The sequence below is a fragment of the Cornus florida genome, unplaced genomic scaffold (assembly GCF_030987335.1).
Source record: "Cornus florida cultivar Cherokee Brave unplaced genomic scaffold, ASM3098733v1 CherokeeBrave_3.0.0_Hap2_Chr11, whole genome shotgun sequence".
In the NCBI taxonomy this organism is placed as follows: domain Eukaryota; kingdom Viridiplantae; phylum Streptophyta; class Magnoliopsida; order Cornales; family Cornaceae; genus Cornus; species Cornus florida.
This window is the reverse complement of record NW_026775581.1, coordinates 140,361,329-140,381,943: the sequence shown is the minus strand read 5'-3', so window position 1 is coordinate 140,381,943 and position 20,615 is coordinate 140,361,329. Positions and strand designations below refer to the sequence as shown.

The following is a 20,615-nucleotide window of genomic DNA, read 5'->3' as shown; positions in this document are numbered from 1 at the left end:
GAATTGATGGAGTTCTTATCAGAACGAAGACGTGATTTCATATCACATTCCGAAGCGTATGGGGATTAAGTTGTGACATTCTAAGTTGCTTTGTAAAGCCACGTTAGATGGTTTGCATTCCGCGTATAAGGAGTATGATGGTTAAGACTTTGAATATTTGCTTAGGCAAACGATTGTGCAGTTAAGCTATGGTTAATGGATAGGTTTCAAGGTTGGATGATTATCAACGAAACTACGAAATGAACTTTGGTGACCTAATTTGGCAACTTGAGTTCAAATGAGGGTTTCTTCTCTGTAATGGAGTATGTTTTAAGTAGAATTATATTTTGGTTGTTTTGTGTATTGTGTGTATCTACGTGTTTCATCTTTAATTGTTATGTGTTTCAGTTTTGTTATTACATGTTTATTTTTGTTAATTAGTCCGGATTAGGAGTATGGATTGGTTGGGGACATAAGTATGTGATCAACCAACTATTATTTTAATGATATAGGGTAATAGCGCTATGTGCGCTAGGATTTGGGAATGTATGGTCATAGGATTGGGTAGAAATATAAACTCCTAGCCAATCTATTGGACCTGGATATGCATCAATATGGTATGCTACTTGGGAAGGGATAGTTAAACTATCAACACGAGTCAAATAATCTACCACGATTAGATTCATATGCTCTATGCTAGGTAGGGATTCGTTAGTACAACGCTATAAAAAAATGGTAGTTGTTAATGTTTTGGGGATTCGTGAAGTTGTGGTAGGTATAGATCACTGTAATGACATTATGGTTTGGATGGAGGAGTTCATGCTGGTAGGTGCTTATTAGAATGACACCGAGGGAGGATAGTGGACTGATGAAATCTTCATCAGTCTATTCGTAACCACGACACTATTTACGAGGGTGTTATTTGGAGGAGTGGCTGATGTGCACTTGGAGGCAGAACCAAAGTTTCTACACTGTATACAATGTGGAATTTTTTTTAAGGTTATCTTTCATAACAATTAGTTGTTGCTCAGACGATGATGACTATATAGAGGATGGGAATAGTTTCAGATCAATTGAAATGAGACAATGAGTTAACTTGACACTTACCTATAATAGAGAAGTAAGGTGTGTTAAGGACAAGAAGGTGAGACCGAACACCTATATAAGGAAGCGATGCACGGTGTGTGTGAAAAAGGTCATAATGAGTTGACCTTCGATGAATGGATTTACCGGTTAATTTTATTATCGGTAAGGTTATCACTGACTGGGGATGCATGGATACAGTAACAAGGTTAGCTTTTGATAATGCTTTGATGTAAGTAATGGGTGCAGACTGAAGCTGGTGGTACCAGACCAGTTGATACTTTTTATAGACAAACGGGACGGAGGATATAAGGACCGAGATTCACATCTCTTAGTTCTTTATTCATCCCGGTGCAACATAAAATGTTTCATGGTATAAAGTAGTTGTTTGGAGGATCGGCAAGCAGAGGGACGTGGTAATTTGGATACCATTTCTAATATGATCGAGATGGACCATTCGAGATTACGATACCCTTATAGACATTTTCTATGTTCAACTGATAGACCCTTTTCACGGATTTGGATAAGGGGTTGCTAACTTTTACAAAAGGTCAGGATTTGGTTGGGATGTTGGTTCGTTACTTTATTAAATCAGCTAAATTCTGCTTTATTGCGAACTGGTGGGTCATCAGTTCGTATGCATAGAACGGATTACAAGACGACTTAGATGCCTCAATGTGGTGATTCACATTTTGCATTAAGTTCTGTCCAGGGGACAGGAATAGGGAGGTGGATGCTTTCAACAACTGATCGGATATTCATATCCTGCGATTCATTGTTGAGTTCACAGTGGCAGTTTCGTTTGTATAACAATGACACGGGCTATTATCATAAGAAATAAGGAAGTCAACTGCACATATTAGGGTTGATCTTCGTGAAGGTGTACCTTACTTAGTTAGAGCTTAAGGTACTGACGGGCGATTTGTCGTTTTGTTAGTGCTGTCAGAATGAATGCAATTTCACAATCGACACTTATTCTCAATGCCCTCGGATGGTTATCAGGAACATCAAGACATCAAATGTCAGTTCTAGTGATCCGGTTTGGGGACAGACATGTATATAACTGTCTATACGAGTAACACTTGTTAGAATGGTGGAACATGGATAACCGGAGATCGTTGAAGATTTTTACCACTGCCAAACTCAAAATGGGAGTAGGAAATAGTTGATTTGGGAAGTCTTCTATATCGGAAGCAAGGTGTGTTATTAAGGAATGTCAGTTTTTATATACTGCATTGACTTTCATGGAGAGTGTTTGATGAGTGCAGCAAAGTGCGTATTTAAACCCCTTAAGCTTAGTTATTTTATAACCTTTATCTATCTTATTTTACCGTCTTATATTGATTTCGTGTTATTTTTCATTTTCAGGTACTTATCCCCAAAATAAGCTAACTTAGCCAAATAAGAGCATAATTGAAGCAATTCTGGGATTAATCAAAGAAAGGAGCAAAGTAGAGCAAAATGAAGCAAATGGTGGAATTTCAACAACTTCGATCGATCTCAAGAAAAGTTCGATCGATCCAACTTTCATCGATCTCAGCACTTCAAGATGGATCTGAGCCATGTTTGTCCCTGTTCAAAGATCTCAAAAGTTCGATCGATCCAACTTCCTTCTTCGATCGATCGAACATTCTTGTCCTTATCCAAATGATTGATCTTATCCAGTTGTACCACCCTACCAACCGCTTTTATCCTTTTCCCAAAAATATCTTCAAAATATCTCAGATTTGTTTTTATCCAAAAAGGCGCCGCCATTGAGGATCGATCCAACTTCAGTTCGATAGATCTCAGCCATGTTCGATCGATCCAAGTCCAAGGTTCGATTGATCGAACTTTCTCCGGTGTGAAAAAGTTAAGTTTCCAACTTACAAAAGTTGTCCTTTATCCAATCATTGGTGAATATTTATTGTACGACCCCAGCTCATTTTGGTTGTCATTTGACCTACCTATATAAGGATAATGATTACTTTTTGTATCATAACATAGAGGATTATATTGTATTATCTCATATCATACCATACCTTAAAGAACTCTTAGGGATGAAGCAAAGAAGAGGAGGAGGCTAGAGACACCATTTGAGACTCTTCATCAACCAATGAGCAAATTTCTTCCATGGAGCTTGCCCTTGAGGGTTGGAAGGCATCATCCATGAGTGGCTAGACATCCTTTTGGGGCTAGAGTTAGCCCTAAGCATGCTTTCTACTTCTTGATTTATGTATTTTTGAAAGGATTTGTATTGTGATTCATGTCTTGACACTTTTATATATATAGATCTCGTTTATTCAATGATTTATGTGGTTTAATGCTTCCAATTGGTCATTTCATTCTATCCATACGTCTATGTATGCTAGAATAGATGTCCATATGTTTGTCTCTATTTCTTGTGTTATTGATACATGTTTATGTGTGTTGATGCTTTGGATCTAGACATTGTCAAGATATAGTGTTTAATGTCATGTTCTTGTGGTTTATTTGATGGTTCATACTCATTGCTTGATGGATTGTGCCTCTCCCTTAGTTTAATTAGTTTAATTTCATGTCATTAGCTTAGTTGTAGTGTAATTGTTAAATGGGAGGACAATCCATGCTTGTTGTTGATGTTCCATACTTATGAAAAACAAGTAACATGTATCTCTAACCTTGTGATATATTTAGATTGTGAGCTTAAAGAAAGGATTAATGGCTTAATTTGATTTGTTGTGCTATCCACCATGTTGTTTAGACAATATATGCTTAATTTGTCATCCATGCTTGATGAAACAACCACACACACACACTTCATTGCAATACATATTCTTCCCCTCATTAATTATTCATTAAAGATGTAAAAAAAGTTATGCTTAGTGGTGATCTCTAAACCCCAAGATCTCTCTCTTTTATTCTCTCTATTGCATTATTGTTTACCTTAGTTCAATTTGCATCTAGTTTAATTCAATGAACCAACCACTATTTTGATCACTCGACCTACTAACCCTAATTTTGATTCCCCAACCTAGTACGACAACTCAATCCCTTGAGACGATCCCTTCTCACTCATACTACATAGTATAGGTGTTAAGCGGTTTATAAATTTAAATTATGGTACCCACTTGACACTAATTTCCAAACTCAAAATTTTGTGCATTGTTTTGTGCACCACCCGAGAAGACACCATAGTTCTTGGTGCCGTTGCCGGGGATTGATTGATTGGCAACGTCGTATTTGTGGAATTAATTAGGAATTAGTACTGTTTTGATCGTGTCTTTACTTTGTTTTCAATTTTTGTTACTTATTGTGTCTGTTCTTGATTGACAAGGAGTATTGAGCTAGGAAGTAAGCAAAGGAGTTAAGCAAGCAAGGAAAAATGCTAAAAATCTAAAAATTTGCTAAGCTAAGCTATAAATTTGGAGTTGAAGTGTTAAAGGACCTTTGTGAGCTTTTCTTTACTCATCCCTTAGTTAAATCGTCGGCCCGCTTGGAGGCTTAAATTTCAATTCTTAGATAAATCGTGAGCCCACGTGGAGGCAATTTACTTTTCTTGCATATTGTTAAAGCATGGGAGTATGAGAACATTGTATGTGGAGGAAGTTTGTTAATTATTGATTTGTTGTGAAGGGGAAGTGTTGTTGTTATTGCTTGTTGTGTTGCATTGTGCATGCATGGTCGTAGATCATTGAGACCCACTCTTATCTCTTTAAATTTTCATCTTGAATCTATTGTTCGAAACCCTAGGGGGAGAGGTAGTTCTAGTCAATCCATTTCATCAATGGAATGACACAATGAGGACCATGTGGAGGATCTTGGTCACATAGACCAACAAGGCATCCTCCACCCTAATGTGCATCATGATAACATACAAGTTCCATTAGACATGCCAAGGCCATATGTTCATCCACTACAACAACAAGGCCAAATTCCATTGGGAATGCCAAAGCCAATCTATGCTCCACTACCGCCCATCATTCAAGGCAACCAAGGTGCCCATGTTATACCTCCAACTGCTAATCCTCCCCTTACTTTACGAGATCACTATGGGCCTAATGAATATAATGCACCCACATGCATTCAATTGCCACCATTTAGAGCATCATTATGAAATCAAGCCACAAACGATTCAAATGCTTCCTAATTATCATGGACTTCCAAGTGAAGAACATTACAAACATTTAGATGAGTTTCTTGAAATTTGTTCCACCATAAAATATACGGACATGCCGGAAGAGGTCTTAAGGCTTAAACTTTTTCCATTCACCCTTAAAGATAAGACAAAATATTGGTTTAACAATCTTAGGCCTTTTTCAATAACTTCTTGGGCAGAAATGAAACAAGAGTTCTTGAAGAAGTACTATCCAGTTTCTAAGACCAATGCCATGAGAACCTCAATTTGAGAATTTTCACATGGGAATGGAGAAACATTTCATAAGGCATGGGAACGTTTTAATGAATTACTTAGGAAGTGTCCACATCATGACACGCCCAAATGGCAATTAGTTCAATATTTCTTTGAGAGCTTATCGGACAATTACAAAGGCATGGTTGATGCTTCCATGGGTAGCTCTTACATTGATAGGCATGAGGATGATGTGTGGCGTCTTTATGAGAGCATGAGTGAAAATTCTTTGCATCGTACTTTAACTTCAAAGAATGGTAGAAATTCTAGTGGTAGGAAGAGCGTTGGCTTACATCAAGTCGATCACTCCAATGAAATTGCCGCCGAGATGAAATCATTATCTCAAAGGTTTGATCAATTTTTAATCAACCAAAACTCGGTGAATCAAGTATCTTCCTTCCCTAACCATTCTCATCATACATCTAATGAGACATGTATGACTTGTTCAAGTGTTTTACATTCTACTTCCAATTGTCACTATGGACATGTGCCAAGTGAGCATCATGAACAAGCAAATGCTGTTTTTGCTAATCAAGGGAACAATCCTTATGGAAATCATTACAATCCTAGTTGGAGGAATCACCCGAATTTCTCTTGGAAAAACCAAGGGGAGGGCTCAAACCCTTCCCAAGGCAGTTTTCAAGGAAAGTACATTTCACCTCCACTACAAGGCCAAGGTTCCCAAGGTTTTAGATCATCATATCAATCATAAGGAAACCAATTTTCAAATTCTCATTTTCCCAATCAACCATCATATTCCCAAGGAAATGTTAGAAGTCCCTCTTTTGAAGAGAAAGTTTAGACCGCTTTGGGCACTTTAGAGGCAAATACACAATTGTTTCATTCTCACTCTCAATCCATTGCTAAGTTAAAAACCCAAGTAGGGCAAATAACGAGTACTTTGAATGCAAGAAAGAAGGGAAAAATGCCTTTGAATGCCCCACAAAAGCAACAATGTGTTGTGGAGACTCATTCTTCATCGGAAAGTCACACAATAAAGCATGTCAATGCGGTGACTATCTTGAGAAGTGGAAGGATTATGGACAACCAAGTGGGTGTGTCCAATGGAGAGAGTGAACCGGTGCAACCACAAGTTGACACCCGTCCCGTTTCATATCGTATTCCTCCTTTATTGCATGTGCATGACCATATAAATAAGAATGTGTTGAAAAGTGATTTTGAAAAGAAAGACGTGCAAAATGATTTGAAAACTTCTTGTGTTGAAGCGACTTCAAAGAAAATTTCCGAAAAGGTTTTTGAGCCAAAAGCTCCATTTCCGGATGCCTTAAAAGGATCCATTTCAAATGACAAGCAAAAGGCCAAAGTCAATGAAATCATGGACGTGTTTAAGCAAGTGAAAGTCAATCTTCCACTTTTGGATGCACTCAAGCAAATTCCGGCTTATGCTAAATTCTTGAAAGACTTGTGCACTCAAAAGAAGAAAAATAAAAGTCAAACACCTAGAAAAGTGGTCTTAACCGAGCAAGTGAGCTCAATTTTGCAGCATAACACTCTCCCCAAGTTTAAGGACCCCGGTTCACCTACCACTTCATGCATCATTGGTGATCATATCATTAATCGGGCTCTTCTTGACCTAAGAGCTAGTGTTAATCTTCTTCCACACTCGGTTTATGTCAAATTAGGCTTAAGAGACTTAAAACCAACGTCGGTAGTTTTGTAACTTGCCGACCGATCAATCAAAAAGCCTAGGGGTATCATCGAGGATGTATTGATTAAAATTGATAAATTCTTTTTTCCCGTTGATTTTATTGTCATTGACACGGAACCGGTTCCAAATCCTAAGAGCCAAATTCCCGTTATCCTTGGCCATCCTTTCTTGGCAACCGCGAATGCCAACATCAATTGTAGGACGGGGATAATGAAAATCTCATTTAGCCATATAAAGGTAAAGTTGAATATTTTTAATCTAACCCCCAATTCATTTGACAAGCATGGAGAGATTAATGTTGTAGAAAAATGTCATGACCTTAAAAATGAAGGAATTGAGTTTTTGTGTGAGACCAAGGTTTCAAAAAATCCATCTTCAACCTTGAAACAAAAGAAAGTGGTTTCAAAATCCTGTTTTGAAAGGGTGTGGAAGCCCAAAGATTGTTTTGATCAAGGACCAAAAACGTCTTTTGAGCTTAATCCAACAAGTTATTTAAAGAACCATTTGTTGGGTGGAGTTCAAAGCACTTATCACCCCATTGAGGAGGGGATGCACTACAAGATGTTTGATCCGGGCTAAAAGAGCCCAACGTCTTACTAGAGACGTTAAAGACTAGCAAGACATTTTATAGGGTGTCAAAACCCTATTCCTCCCTCATTTCTATCTTTAATTTCATTTCTTGCGAAGTCTAGATACTTGTTTTTGGTTCATATCCATTGCTAGGAACTGTGATTAGGATTGCATGCACTTTTATGTTGTGATTGAGCATTTTGCATAAGTTCGATCGATCTCAGATGAGAGTTCGATCGATCGAACTTCGACCTGCATCCAACACTTAAAAAAATTTTCGATCTGCATCCACCTACATCCAAATCACCTCTCTGTCCCATCGTTCGAACTTATTCTCAGATCGATCATAAGTCCTCAGATCAATCCAAACTTCAAGTTCGATCGATCTTAAGTTCCCACACTTAGACAAATTTTTGAACCCAAAAACCTACATATTTTTGTTCTCTGTCAGATCGATCGAACATTTTGTTCAGATCGATCTCTATTTTTCATCTCATTGCTTTGACTTTGTTTGACTTTTTAATTTTAAAAATCCAAAAATATTTTCATTTTATTTTATTTTCCAAAAATCCCAAAAAGATTTTATTTTATTTTAAAAAATCCAAAAAACTTTTATTTTCATTTTTAATTTTCAGTTTTTAATTTTAAAAAAAAAAAAGAAAAATATATATATATATATATATTTTCAGTTTGATCAATCTGAGGTTTCAGTTCGATCGATCAAACTGGTTCAGGAAAGTTTTTTAAAATGAAACCGAGGGTTTCAAAATCAATTTCAAAGATCGATCTAACCCTCTTCCAAACCCTATCCCTCGTCGCCGCTGCACCCAATCTTCTCCATCTCCGGCGACATCTCCGGCGAGTTTCATCTCATCCCGGATCTCTCTCTCTCTCTCTCCTCTTGGATTTCGTATCTCACCCCTTTGAGTTTCCACTTTTCTCTCTTGGTTTCTAGGTGAGATCCGAATCAACCCTTTAGATTCAAACATCTATTTGCTTCATACTTGCTTTAAATGTTAGATCCATGCTCTTTTAATGTTGAAAACCTCCATTGATGAAGTTTGAAGCTTATTGTTTATATATGTATATATGTGTATATATGTGTATATATATTTTGTTAAACTTTATATATTTTATTGTATTTTGGGAGTATGGGCCTCGTCAGGTGAATAGATTGATGCTATGTTGTATTAATGGGCCCACGACCTAGTTCGTGAAGGCCCCGTGTCATCCACGTCACAGATCTGTGACTGTCCACATTCTTCGCAGAGTTCGATCGATCGAACATATTTCTCAGATCGATCGAGTGAGATCGATCGAACTTAGTTCCTTAATTTCTCAGATCGATCATGTAAGATCGATCTCACATTTTTTGTGATCGATCGAACTTCACAGATTTCATATATACATTTCCATGCATCTTATCTTATGTCCATGCTATCTCATTCATGCCCAATGCCTGTGATTTTCCACATTTGATGTATTGTACACTCTTACTGCTTAGCATGTTCACATCATATCACTATTATAGATTCATGTCATTAATTTATTTTGTTTATCTTACTTGACATACATGATTCTATTTTGTGCTTTAAATTCTTTATTCTGGCACTGACTTCCCTTGCAAGTTTTAAATTATTTTTCAGGCCATGGCTCGGGTCAAGACCATAGCTCGCGGACACTATCACCTCCGGGGCAGGCACACTTTTGATGACCAGGCCAGTCATTCTCATGCCCAGGACCCTATATAGGAGGAGCCGGCTGAGCCTACACGGTCTCCTCATTTTGACAGCAAGTTACATTCTGATGTTAACGCATCTCCTTCACACGGTGACGATGAGGTTGAGCATATACCATCTCCACTACAGCCAGCTCAGCCAGTCTGTGAGTTAGACCAGCCATTACGCAAATACTCACGCCTTCCAGTGGCGCATAAGTCAGTCTTTGATACAGATTTCTTTTCTAGATCGGTACTTACCCGATCAGCTTATGAGGATATACTCCGGCGAGGCCTTATAGCCATTCTTGCCCCTGTTACATACCTGGTATACCCGAGGCTAGTACGGATGTTCTTCCAAAACCTCCGGCCTGCACCACGTAACACGACAGAGCTGACGACCTCCATTGATGCCCACCTGATTTCTATCACTGTGGACACATTGTCCAGATCATGCCATTGTCCATTTGACTGCCCTCCCGAGCTACAGGAGACATATCCTAGGCTATACAGGCCTTCATATGCAGATATGGCCGTTCTTCTCACAGGTCATTATGCCGATGGCGAGACCTTCGCCACCCGCACCTATTTGTCAGATGACTTGTGGTTCTTTGACTCAGTCTTGTTCCGCAACGTCTTCATGGCCGGCCATAAGATTCAACGGAGAGGCGATTACTTGACAGCTCTGTACGCTTTCTATACAGGGCATTGGCTGTCTATCCCTGCGCTTATCTGGAGCGTGATGAGGAAGCTCTACGATAAGCACATCAGCAAGGAGAGGCCCAAAAGGGCTAAGTCTCTCCCATTTGGCCACCTCATCACCTAGATCCTGCTAGACCAGCGCTATCATTTCCATCCACAGGAGTACCCTGAGCGAGGATCTTGTCATTTCCTGAAGAACGATTGGGATAAGAGCTACAACGCTCTTATCAAGAGCCTTCAGGATGATGCAGCAGAGACGCTAGAGGAGTTAAAGGCTGAGGAGGCAGCAGCAGCAGCAGACCCAGCAGTGGATGACGCAGTAGTCGATTCGGCTACTGTACATATGGATATTGATTTGGAACAGCCTGCCGAGGACGCAGAGCAGCACTCTCCAGCTGGGTCACCCATTCACGATGCAGAGTAGGCTCAGGATCATCATTCTTCCGATCCAGCCACACCTGAGGCTCCAGCACAGACACCCGATTTTGGAGAGCGTCTTCAGGCTTTGGAGGATGCTGTCGTATCTATCTGCGCCGACACGGTCTCTCTCCGAGAGGATGCTGTCTCCATTAAAGCTGATATTGCTACCCTCCGTACGGATGTCATGACCGCATTCCGAGATCTATCCCGATACATCCGCGGAGCGCGACCTGCCCATCCTATCTCTTCTTCCTGATTTCTCTATCCCTTTCCTCCTATTATTTTATCTCACCATGTTTTTTATGCTGTTATACTATTTTTGCAGTCGTGTCTGTCAGCTCTGATACTGGATGTACTATATTTTGTCTTTATTTCTATATGTTTTCTGTATGGATGTCATATTTTTATATTTTTATTACTATCTGTTTGACTCCATCAGGTGCATCTCAGTGACTTCAGTAAGAGAGAGTATTACCCAAAATTTTCAGGACCACCCTTTTACCTCTCTCTATTTTCAGTTGTTATCCCATTTACACTTGCATGACCACTGTACACTGTTATTATCCCTTTTGTTATCTGATGAGTTTATCCAAGTGCCAAATTTCAGGACCACACAGTTAATCCCAAGTTTGGGGGGCAATGCCACCCACTTTAGATACTTCAGTCCCAGCCATTCTTTGCCTTCATTACACTGGTATACTCTTTCCTTTTGTTCTCTTTGCACATTGAGGACACTGTGCCATTTAAGTTTGAGGGTAATGATGCTTTGCAGTGTTTGTTTTTAAATTCAAAATTTTGAGCATGTCTTGTGTATTTAAGAGATTTTCTATGATTGGTCCATATTAGCTATGATTTTGATCTTTTGAGAACTATATTACTTAAAATTTTAAAATTGCATGACTTGAGAGTTCAATACTCCTTGTATGCCTTGTGGATGCCATTTAGGAGTAAATTTTTCAAAAAATTGATATCTTGCTTATACTTGTGGTCCACATCATCTTGATTTTGTGATTGTTTTGAGATTCACTCTAGGATTTTACACTAGCACAAGCGCACATTAGTATTCATTTGTGAGGTACATGCTTTGTTGATTATTGAATTGGTTATATCCCAATTGGGCTAGTAGTGCATTGAAAGTTTTCATTCTTGATAAAGGTGGATAACAAACCCTTTTCATTGAGTAGCCGGGATTCTAGCCTCATCAAGCACTGAACTTCTCGCGCCGAAAGGTGAAGGCCCCAAATTTTAGGTTAATAATTGAATGCTTACTAAAAAAATAAAAAATAAAAAAGTGAGGACTTCTCCCAAAAGGTGAGAAGTGTGAAATGATTAGATGAAAATTGTCTTGATTTGTAGCCTAGTTGATTTGAGCTTGTAAATCCGTAGGGGTGTTTGAACAACTAGTGCCCTAAAGCCGTCTAGTTTGGGAGTCATTGACCTAACGCTCAACCTCATGAATCGCTAAAAAGTTTAATAGATCAACACATTGCACCATACTTCCATCTTTGATCCTATAATAATAAAATAAATAAATAAATAAATAAAAAATCGAGTGAAAAGAATAAGCGTACCTAGAACAATAAAGTTTTAATAAAAGGTCCACTTTTTGTCTTGATGATCGATACTAGATTTGTGTGCTAGTTTGAGGGTAATGATGTGATCATTTCTTGTAATAACCCTAGTTTTCAAAAAGATAAAAAAGGGAATTTAATTTTGTTTTTATAGCATTTTGATTTAATTATGTGACTTATGTGGTTTAATTGTTTAGTTGATTTAGTGTGAATTTATTTTAAATTAATTGGTTAATTATTATTATGTGTTTGTTTATTTAATTGGTTAATTAAAATTATTTGTTGGTTGGTTTTATTTAATTGTTTAATTGTGATTAAATTTACTTCTCTGATTTATTGGTTTTAATTGACGTGTCTTTGGTATATTATATTTGGTAACTTTTATAAGTTGTTTGTGTCGTAGGGTTTTATTGATTTTGTATAATTAGGTCGCCGACTTATATTAGGGTTTAATTAAAGCCTATAGAGATACAGTTATAATCAGACTTAAGATTGGGATGCCTATATATATATATCCTGATACGTCTGCTAGGGTTGGGAAGAACTCTACTCACTTAATAAGGTTTTGAGAGGAAACCAAAGAGAGGTCTTGAGAGGAAAACTAGAGAGAAGCTTAAAGGGAAACAGAGAAGGTTTTGATGATAGCTTGTGAGGCTAAAGGAGAATCAAGGGGTTGGTTCTGGATAGAATCAAGAAGTCATAGTGGAGGGGAACGGTGGCCAGAAGAGGAGAACAATGTTGGGGTTGCCGGAATTTATAAACCCGGCGTTGAAAGGTTTCAAACCGAAACCTAAAGGCAAGTTTTATTCTATCTCCTTCCTGTAAACTTGTGTTCTGTGCATTCTCTATAGTCTCCAAGAATCTAATTTAATTATTAAAACGGATGTTTCTGCGTGACAGAGTCTCTATACAAATTTTAAACCCTTGTTCGCTTTTGAAACTATGAACTGTTGTGTTTTTGTTTTAAATTTTTGTCAATAATTTCACAAGGAAGTTTCAGGAGTTTCAAGGATTGAATGAACCTGAATTGAACCCTAGAAATGTAAGAAAAATTCTAGAACGGAGGGTTGAACTTCGCCGGACGCGAAGAAGACAAACGGAGAAAACATAAACTATTACGATTATGGTTTAAGCTTTTACTAAGTAATTCATGCTGGAATTAAATACATTTCTAGGCTTGTTAGGACTTAATTTGAACCTTAAAAATCTTTAACAAAGTTGGGACAGAGGATTAAGACTTGGCCGAATGCGAAGAAAGTAACACAGAGGAAGCAGAGAAGGAAAAACGAAGGCTGGAGAAGTGGAGGAGGCTCCACCCTTCAATGGAGGCGGCTCCATTGAAGTGGAGCCAGCTCCACAAAGTGTTGAGGCGGCTCAACCTAAAATTGGAGCCGGCTCAACCTAAAATTGGAGGCGGCTCCAATTTTTGTAAGTGCCCAGTATGTGATTTTTTTGTGATTTTTGTTACTCCAAGGGCTAAAAGGCAGTGCTGAACTTTGATGGGGGGGGTTCTTAAATGATGTTTATAACACATTAAAGACCTAGGCTTATTGGTGTAGTCTATGGGAATGGACATCATGAAATATAGAAAAAATAATATTCATGCTTTCAAAGAAGGAGGAAAATTTAATTGCTAGTTGTTTAGCAAATTAAATAGACTGAATTGAAAGGTAATTTTGGGATTTTATATCAATAATTTATATACAATTATTAAGTCCCAGGAATGTTGGTTTCTACTATAGTTATAGACATCATGAAATTTAGATACTAAATTATATGCTGTTAGGAGTAGTGGAAGTTGTAATTGCTAGTCTCGCTTTAGAAAACTAAATGGACTAGCATGGAGGTGGTTTTGGCATTCAAATAAAATATGTTCAGTTTATACTTCTGTGTCTAAATATATTATGCTCTGGATTTATATTTGAGGAGTAATAGACTTCGTGAAATTTTAAATACTAATTTGTATGTCGTCACGGAATATGGAATGGCTATATGTGAAATTTGAATTACGTGTTGTGTGAATTGACTTGTTGGTTTAAATTAATTATATATTTAATTTGTATTTAATTGTCTAAATGGTTAATTGTTAAATTTAATTATTTGTTTTGATTGTATTACATGATTAAGTGGCATTGGATTGTTGGATTGTATTACATGATCAAGTGGCATTGGATTGTTGAATTAAATACATTTGTACGTGTTTAAATGTTTTGTGAGTTTAGTTAAATAAGTTCATTAGGTTTAACTTATTAGTGTATTTAAATTGTAATGTTAAATTAGGATTGTAGTCTGGTATCTCACGCCGACTAGAATTAGGGTTTTGTTTCAATCGTGGAGTATGATTTGGCTTTGGGTTTCTTGGTGCTTATATATATATAACAGTGTGACACCTTAGGGTTTGTAGCAAACACAAACCCTATTTACGTTCAGAATTATAGAGAAAAAACAGAGAGGAACAGAGAGAGATTGTGAGAAACAAACAGAGCCACTTTGGTGAGGGTTTGGCCGTGGCTTAAAGGACGGACGTAGGAGAAGGGAAGATGGAGCAATGGGAGATTTAACAGTGATTTAGATCACCGGAAAAACTTAGAACGACGGCAAGAGAGTTTTGAATCCAAAACTATAAAGGCAAGTTCTTTCCTTTCTCTCTCCCGTTGCCTGTGTTCTGTGCATCCTTAGACTGTCTCTAGGGTTTTAATTGATCATTAATTAAAGTTTACATGCTTGTTATATGTTTAACCAAAAATCTGTATGCATGGAATTGTTCTGTTAAAGTTCTTGTATTTTTGGGTTCTAGTCTGTGTTAAAAGTATGTTAAATCGGTAACGACTTTAAATTACTGTAATTGCTTTTGATCACTGTAAACAACCCATGGGGATGCTACTAGGATTAGATAAGACTTCTAAGTTTAGTATTGAAGAGAAACAGAGGGGTCGGAATGACCGGAGATGGAGCAAACGGGCTGAAACGGAGTGTATCGGAGCAGGAAGCTCTCAAAAGAGGTGAGAGCCGGCTCCATATAAGTGGGAGCCGGCTCCTACACATGTAGAGCCGGCTCCAAAGGTATTGGAGCTGGCTCCAGGCTGATTGGAGCCTGCTCCCAAAGTTTTGGAGTAAGCTCTACCTCAAAACTCCTTCTTGATGTTGTTTTTGACGCACTGTTTTGAATTGTGCGAGGTTTGAACTGTTTTGAAAATTTAGGGACTTCACAGAGGGATTAAAGGGTTTATTTTGGGTGTTATTAAGATCTTAGATTAATTATGGTTGGCCTCTGAGTCAGTGGGACGAACAGTATTAAATTGATTAACTTTCTATACTATTAATGGATGAAAGACGGATTAATTGTTTAACTAAATTTTAGCAATTTAATGGGATTTAGGATGGTTATAAAATCTATTTTTAGATGTATAATAGGGTCATGTATCGATTAGACTTTATCTGTGCATAGGTTGGATCTTAATTAAGGAACTAGTAAATTCAGTTTCATTAATTAAATGGGGGTTGTTATTTTTTTTGTTAAACTGTTCTGTCTGTTTTAGCAACTATGGATTAGAGCTATGGATTTTCTGAGTTATATTTTATCTTGTCTCAGATGTGTAAATTGACACTTTACTATTGTTGAGTTTATTATCTGCTGGACTATAATATGGGTTGATTAAACTGTAAGTTAGATGAACTAAAGTATCAATGATAGGGATGGTTTCTGGATTTTAACTTGATGAAACATTAAACTTTGTCTCGTTGAATACATGGATGGATTCTGGGTGTTTAGTTGATGAATTTTTTAAATTCTATATTTATCAACTATATAGATTATGTGGATTTATTTGATGTACTGCTTAAAATGTTACATCATTTACGGATCATATGTATGGGATGTACCGGTATGGGACGGTGACATACGGAGGGATGGATTAGATCAAAGCGCTAATTCTAACCCAATCATACATACAGAATGGATTAACTAAAACAGTTAAATCCTACATGATTTCATGTCCTGTCAACTAAAACAGTTGAACGACATATTAGATGGTTGTTTATATTTTTTGTTAGTAGAATGGATAGGGATTTAATTAAAACATTTAAATCCTAATTTTATGTCGTGTCATGGCAACGAACTGTTGAGCGGCATTATATTGGTTTGGATGGGAATTTATATATATAAATTATGGTACCGCGATCTGAGCTTGAGTCTCATAGTCGACGGTTAGGGAGTGTATATGCAGTAGGATGCGTAGCTAGTTATGTTGGTTGAGGTATACCCTGTTAGGCTTAGGTAGTCATGCCCACTCAGGTGTATTTTTGCATGTTGCCTTCTATTCAGGTTGAGACCCTCAGCATAGCCTAGTGAGAGTCCTGTAGTGTAGTTATATATATATATATATATATATATATATATATATATGGTACCGCGATCTGAGCTTGAGTTTCATAGTCGACGGTTAAGGAGCGTATATATAGTAAGATGCGTAGCTAGTTATGTTGGTTGAGGTATACCCTGTTAGGCTTAGGTAGTCATGCCCACTCAGGTGCATTTTTGCATGTTACCTTCTATTCAGGTTAAGACCCTCAGCATAGCATAGTGAGAGTCATGTAGTGTGGTTATATATATATATATATATATATATATATATATATATATATATCTATTTACGGACTATATAGATATGGTTGAGACATCTAGGATGTATCTGCGTATCGGGTCTCTGTTTGGATTGTAATTAGGATAGAACTTGTTCGTGGGCCTGACCCACCATTATTTTTCAGGTAACGGACGGTATCAGGTCTTAGACATTGTTCGTGCTGAGCAGAGACGACTATTCACTCTACCGACGACGTAGGCGGTTCCTGTATAGTTTAGCATTGGATTCTTTTCCGGTGGTTCATTTCTTAGTGGTGGTTTTATTAGGGGTCTACTAGATAGATTCCGAGTTGTATTAAAAATGGAGAAGTTGGATGTATCAGATTAATACTTTAATTATAAAAAATTTATTCTGAGGTTTCAGTTTTGGTTTATCATTCTAGTTTCTTTTCAGCAATTTATTTATTCCTGTTTTTTTAATTGTATTCTGTATTCGTTTATTGCTAATTGGTTTGATATCCTCGGGTAATCGGGCGTGGGCCTAGCCAACCCGCATCCGAAAATCCAAGGGTATCACACTTCTTTTGACATGGTCATGTAGAAAACATGATTTTTTTTTTGGAGGGGGGGAGGTATTACTTCACAACTTTTTTCCAAAATATGTCGTTTAAGCCCTTAAAACCCCATTTGAAACTCAAAAATATGTGCAGGCCTATGGTATGTCAAGATGCTCATCAGGATACTCGTTGGCACCTTCGCAGGGCGTGCTTATGAGGGCCCCCATGGTGCTCTCCCGTGGCAGCCTTAACGCTCTATTTTTAAATGGCCATATTTCCTTCGTCCGGACTCCGAATCTGGTGATTCTTGAGTCTAACTTTACGTTTTTTTTCATTGTCTTTCCAATGGTGTGCAAGGTAGCACCCATTTTTGTTTTGAAAAGACCATTTTACCCCTAGGGTTGCATTTTTCCATTTTTAAAACGTCGCTTCCGCACTTTATCTCTTTGAGTCCCGTGGCTTCATGGGAAGTAACGCTTGTGTCTTAGGGATGATGTACATCTCTAGAGACTTTGTTTCCATGTGAAAAGATCATTTTACCTTTGGGGGCATACTTGGTTTATTTTCAATCTTTGCTTCCGTTTTCATTCTCGTTGAGTTCCGTGGCCTCGTGGAAGATCGCTTAGGTGTCTTAGGGATGATGTATATCCCCAAAGACCTTGCTTATGTTTTCACTTCCGCATTTCGGATCCGTTTCGGGTCATCTTTCAGGTCATTATAGGACGCACCGTGTTGTAAAACCAGGGCCGTCACACCACACAAACCATGTCGTAAGGATTTAAGTTTACAATGGCATACACCATGTCGAATCTTCAATGTGCGATTCGTTACATATGCAAATGTATACAATGTCGAATTTTCAATGTGCGATTCGTTACATGCTATAATGACATTATAATTCAGCCAAATCAAATTACCATCAAGTAAGCTACAAGTACTAAATATTCTACAACTTACTAACAAGCTTCCAAGGTAAATATAGTAGTACACAACAAAATACATTTATAGGAATTAACAAGTTATTAAATCAAATAACCTCTACATAATATTCATAAGCTACGCATGCTTTAAATTTCTAAATATTAATTAAACCAAGTTACTATCATGCAAGCTGTAACGACCCACTCCACCACATGGTATGATATTGTCCGCTTTGGGCTTGAGCCTGTACGGTTTTGCTCTTGGACTTCACCCCAAAAGGCCTCATACCAATTGGAGATGACACATTTACATATAAGTACTTCACCTTTCCTCTACCCAGACGACGTGGGACTTGTGCACTCGTAGCTCGCCAGTGTGGTAGCCTGACAATGTCTCGCACCCGCCCATGGCACACCCGTCCATAAGGTCATCACAATCCACCCCCTTTGGAGGCCCGACGTCCTCGTCGGCACACTTCCGGCTGAGTCAAGCTCTGATACCATTTGTAACGACTCGCTCCACCACATGGTATGATATTGTCCGCTTTGGGCCTTAGCCCGCACGGTTTTACTCTTGGACTTTACCCCAAAAGGCCTCATACTAATTGGAGATGACACACTTACATATAAGCACTTCACCTTTCCTCTACCCAGGCGATGTGGGACTTATGCACCTGTAACTTGCCAGTGTGGTAGCCTGACAGTGTCTCTCGCACTCGCCCACGTCACACCCGCCCACAAGGTCATCACAATCCAACCCCTTGGAGACCCGACGTCCCCGTCGGTATACTTCCAGCTGGGTTAGGCTCTGATACCATTTATAATGACCCACTCCACCACATGATATGAAATTGTCCACTTTGGACCTGAGCCCAGACGGTTTTGCTCTTGGGTTTCACCTTTCCTTTACCCAGGTGATGTGAGACTTGTGCACCCTTAGCTCGCCAATGTGGTAGCCTGACAGTGTCTCTCGCACCCGCCCACGGCACACCCGCCCACAAGGTCATCACACAAGCTACAATTACTAAGGACATAATAATCTAATAATAAGCCTTAAAAGTAACTTTATTATTATTATACAAGATTTCACCAACCCAACAACAAAATCTCTAAAATTTAGAAAGTTAGTAAATAAAACAATTTACTACAACATGTTATACAATATATAAATATACACTAAACATGCTTTTAAATCATAATCACATAAATATGCAACAAGTCCAAATTCATGATTTAAGCATAGAAACAATATCAAATACTTGATTAAATCAAGGGGACAATTAAATAGAATTTAATTAAATTAAATAATTAATTTCCCTAGATTTCAAAACTACTCCAAATGACTTCAAATTAAGATACGTCAAAGATCATGCCAAGATCATTACTAATATCAAGTTAAATACTTAATTAAATTAATGGAGTAATTAAATAAAAATTAATTAAATTAAATAATTAATTTCTCTAAATTTCAAAACTCATCCAAATAACTTCAAATTAATATATATCAAAGATCATGTCATAGTCATCACATATATCAAGTCAAAAACTTAATTAAATTATTAGAACCATTAAATAAAAATTAATTATTTTTTCTAGATTACAAAATAACTCCAAATGACTTTAAATTAACACATGTTAAAGATCATCAAGTCATGGCCTTAAATATAATCATATCTTAGCTTAATTTTCATGCAAGATACAACTAGATATCATCTTAAAATTTAGCTAAAGACATGCATACAAATTATATAAGCCCCAAAAATATATAAAACACTAAGCTTATAAACATGTAAACACCCCCTGCATCACTAGAGAAGTGTTTTTCTAGAATTTAAGGCAAACTTAGGAATTTCAAGAATTCAATCAAGGGTTATGTAGAGGAGGATGAGGGAAAGCTAAAGTCTTCCAAGGCTTAAACTCAAATGTCAAGGGAAAGTGGTTTAAAATCAAGGTTTAAGGCTAGGTTAGGAATTACAACAATGGAGGCTAAAATCAATGTGTATTTCTCCACTACCTAAGGGCTTGTTGGCCCAACACACACACACTTACACCACTTCTCTCTCTCATACACACACAAAACAAGAAGTCAACACTACCTCTCTCACACACACACTTTAAGAATTTGCACAAAATTCCCTCTTCCAAGATATTTCAAAATAAAGTTTGCAAAAAGGTCTTTTTTCAAAATATCTTGTAAATTAAATTGCAAAATGGTCCCTAAGACGAAAAATAATTACAAAATTTAATTACACAAAAACTCCACAAAGCAAAGATGTTTCCGAAGAAACTATGCATCCATACTCTTTACGAAAAAGTAAACAAGTAGTATATTTTTCTAAAAAAGTAAAATTACGGATTTCATAGAAATTAAATATTATGAATGCATGCAAAGTCGGGATCAAATCCTAGCACAAAAAGTGAGGTTACGCGAAGGAAATCGATAAACGGGAAAAAGATGAAAAAAGGAAAATGCTGA

At 37.5% G+C, this 20,615-nt stretch overlaps 1 non-coding gene across 1 annotated transcript; it reads right to left on the bottom strand.

Moving 5' to 3' along the window:
• Positions 1–5,408: 5,408 nt before the first annotated feature.
• Positions 5,409–5,515, bottom strand: LOC132287341 (small nucleolar RNA R71). The gene has a single exon (XR_009472999.1). It is a non-coding gene; the product is annotated as a small nucleolar RNA R71 (small nucleolar RNA).
• Between the last annotated feature and the right edge of the window lie 15,100 nt (positions 5,516–20,615).